The sequence below is a fragment of the Tupaia chinensis genome, unplaced genomic scaffold, assembly GCF_000334495.1.
Source record: "Tupaia chinensis unplaced genomic scaffold, TupChi_1.0 Scaffold000600_1, whole genome shotgun sequence".
Classification (NCBI taxonomy): Eukaryota; Metazoa; Chordata; class Mammalia; order Scandentia; family Tupaiidae; genus Tupaia; species Tupaia belangeri.
Genome location: NW_006160117.1, coordinates 7,095,179 through 7,099,225, shown reverse-complemented (window position 1 = coordinate 7,099,225; position 4,047 = coordinate 7,095,179).

Below are 4,047 nucleotides of genomic sequence, written 5' to 3'. Positions count from 1 at the left end.
GGGGCCTGGCCTCGGACAAGAGCGACGCCCACCTGTGCGACTTCCTGGAGGAACACTACCTGAACCACCAGGTGGAGACCGTCAAGGAGCTGAGCGGCCACGTGACCAGCCTGCGGAAGATGGGAGCCCCTGAAACCGGCCTGGCCCAATACGTCTTCGACAAGCTCACCCTGGGCCCCAGCCGTGAGGAGAACTGAGCTAGGACTGGGCCCCAGCCTCAGGTCACTTCCTGGGTCACCAGGCCAGGTGTGCATGTTGCCCCTGCAGAACGTTCCTGCACTTACAGCTTTTCTTCTGTTTCTCCATTGTTTCCAATAAAGTTATTTGGTTTGCAAGAAATAAAGGTGTCCAGTTGATTTGTGCATACAAAAATAAGGGCAATCCTCATGCAAGCTCAAAATGTGTTTCCAGGTGTCTCTCCACCCACCATGCCCCATGCAAGCAACTCAGGATCTCCACAGATGAAGGTGAAAGGTATCCTCTGGGCCCCAGGAAAACACTAAATTAGCCTTCCTCCAACAGACTATGTGGGCAAGTGGGGTGGGGTGGGTGGTCTGGGCCGTGGTGTCTGTGGTGTTCATGGTAAAGTACAGAATAGGGCCTGTAGTGCATTACAGTGGTTGTCTCTGGGCTAGAAGTGATGGGAATGGGATAAAGGCAGACGTTAAAATAAAGGTGACTTTATACAAAAACATTTAGCTTATTAAAATATATGAATATTAACATTTATGAATTTTAGGTAGTAAGAAGAGGACCCTGGAAGATGTCATAGCAGAGAATCTCTGATAAGCTCTCCCTGGCCACAGTGACAACAGAAGCTGAGCCTTAGGCTGGCTTTTTCATATCCAAGGGGTTGACAAACTAAAATAACTGTGGCACTTCACAAAGCCAGATCCTTTTATTTACATGGTCACATTTTATGTTTATAAGACTCTCAGGAAGAAAGAGAAGTGGTATCATGATCACGTTTTTATCAGTGAGAAAAAGGGAAGTCATGCAGGCAAGAAGTTATGACATGAGTATACACTTTCTGATGCCATTCCTTTCTGTTACCCCACAGGTCTATCAATGGGTTAAAAAAAGATTGTGTGGGTAGCCTGGGAATCCAGCCAGATAACCAGACCCGGAAGGGAGGGAAATCCCCCAACCCTCTTAAAGACACCCTGATCACCGTGGTTTCTCATCTAATTACAGGGGTGCTTTCCAATCTAGGGTGGGAATGACTTCTAAACTTCAGCCAAAATCCTCTGGTATGAAATAAGCCTTCACAATTACAATCAGACTGTATAAGATAGCAGGGCACCTCACAGGAAGGCAGTCAACACCTGTATCCCTGAATCCCTCTGTTCAGGCTCTTTCTTCCTCACAGGCAGCAGCACTGTTACCTGAGTTGGCACTGACTACCTGAGAGGACCTTAGGGCTGGAAATTCCCAAAGAGTGCAACATCCACCCATATATCTTTATTATTATTTTTTTTTTTGGAGAGATTTTCACTGTAGGGCGCTCGCCAGACAGACAGAGACAGAGACAGAAAGCGAGAAATCACCCCCCAGGGAGGATGGTCACGCCGCAATCCCTTCTCCTCCATTCTCCTCTCGGGATCTTGGGCACGCACGCACACGCGCCCGGCGTGAGTTTTAAGCCACCAGGTCCGGGACGCGAACCGCGGTCGACTATGTGGGAGTCCAGTGACATAGCCATTATGCTAACTGCTGGTTCCCACCATATATCTTTATTATGAATGGTTTCTCTTCAAACATAATGAGTGAAGGAGGTAGCTGCAAAGCATGCATGCTCTATCTGAAAATCCAGTTCATCTCAAAGCCTGAACACAGAAGCCCTGCAGGTTTACCATGCACATTATATTGTAATCTACACACTGAACCAAGGCCTCTTATAGTCTCTTTACTGGAATCTACAGCTGACATCAGGCTGGTTCTGTCTTGGTGACTAGACTGCTTCCATATTGCATCTGTCTCTTCCCTGTGATTCAGAAGGATTCCCCAGGAAAATGCAGAGAAGTCCACTTAGAACTACATCCTTTTATCTTACTTAGAAAAGCAGGATTTCCTCTCCAGCAAGACTCAAAAGGGAATCATGACTACACTCCAGTACCCATTACAAGCCACTACTTATAGTGTCACATTTCACAGATTTTCTTAAGAAGCCCTAGCAGGGAAGTCTAAATACAGCAGCAGTTCAGTTGTTTCTATTCCTTCTTGTTCTTCTACAAGAAAAACATGAATGTTCTCAATCTCCTCCACTTAGTTCAGTTTTGAGGGTCCAAAAAAAAAAAAAAGCCTTTCTAATATGTGAGGCAGTGATAGAGAGAAGGAAGAAACATTTAGATTGGTTGTGTACTGTTACACTTTCCAACATCTTGCCTTTGTCCATCACTGCAAATCTCATCATTTTCCCACCCTTTCTTGCCATATACCTCACAAAAGGGGTGAGCAAATTTCTTGTTGGTAAGCCAACTTCCTATATAGCCCTAGCTTCCCCAAGTCCTTAATAACTTGACTTTCAATACTTGGGAGTGAGTTGTGACTTGGTCTTCCCTGGAAATACCCTCTGGGACACACAGCTGGATGACTGTCATTCATTGGCCATGCTCTGTTGCTGGGGGGAATGATGTCTGAAACAGTAGCTGTTGCTATGGGTACCAGAGTCTCAGGCAATGATAATATCAGGGCAGACTAAGGGAAAAATGGTAAAATTGATAACTTCATCTCAGGCTCAAACACGAATTCAAATTAACTGTGTTGAATAATTTACCTCTGGGGAAAAAAAATCCTCACTCTATCACAAAAGGAAATTTCTTAATAGATGGTTGTCACTGACAACTTGTAGTTCATTTTCCAGAAAAAGGAAAAGTTTTTTTTTTTCTCAGAAATGTGTGACAAGCCATACAAAGCACTTATTAATTTCTCCTGAATCTTCTCTACTCTGGAAATTTGTCCTACATTTCTGATTTTTTAATTCTCCTTTAAGTTTTTTTCACTAACCAGCAATTCCAGTTTTCTTTTCACAAGCCCAAGAGACATATGTAATTAAGTATTCAGTAGAGAAAAGCACTATCAGTAATCTTGGAAGTGATAGTACATTTCAGATTTTAAAATGAAAAGTTTCTAATACAAATTGGGTACTTTTTTTTCCAGTCCCTGAGTTCAGCTTCAGAGGCACATGTATGGAGAATTTGCTTCAGGAAAGCTGGAGTGAAAGGTGGAATGAGGATAATTACATTAATAAAATTTTAGGATCTTTAAAAGGCAAAACAAACAAAATATACTCCTCGATTCACTAGCCAAAAGGGATATCGAAGTGGAGAAAAGTACAGTGTGAAGGGAAAGTAATAATGCCTAACATTTTTTAACAATCATCTATTGGTTTAGATTGGGTGAGTTTATGGGTAGTAATAAAGAGCAGAAAAGCAGAGACTTGAGAGAAGTTTCTTCTTCCATGTGCAAAACGTATGAAGGAGAACAGTTCAGCGCTACTGTGGAGGGATCTTCTATCACATCTCCCTCATTCAAAGAAATTTTTTTTCACATATTAACACTTTTGAAATGGGATGTGTCTTATCATTGCAGTTGGGCATAGCTGTCATCACCTGGTCATATGCTTTAAAACTCAATAAAGTGGTCTCACTGGCTATGAAAATGTACTGGGGACATTGTACTTAGGAATACTCTTTTTTTTTTCCCCTCCAAGCCCTTTAATATTCACTTACACAGTTTATTCACAATTGCCAAGACATGGAACCAACCTAAATGTCCACAAACTGATGAATGGATTGCAAAAGTGTGGTATATATACTCTATGGAATACTACTCAGTCATAAAAAATAACAAGACCCTGGCATTTGATAGAAAGTGGTCAGATATGGAGGATCTATTGCTGAGTGAAGTAAGCCAGGCTATGAAAGAAAGATATTGTATGTATCCACTCAATATATACCGACTATCCGCACTCTATGGTAGAGAGTGAAAAATTGGAGGACATAAAAGCAGTGAAGGTACTTAATGAGAATAGGACAGTGTGGAATG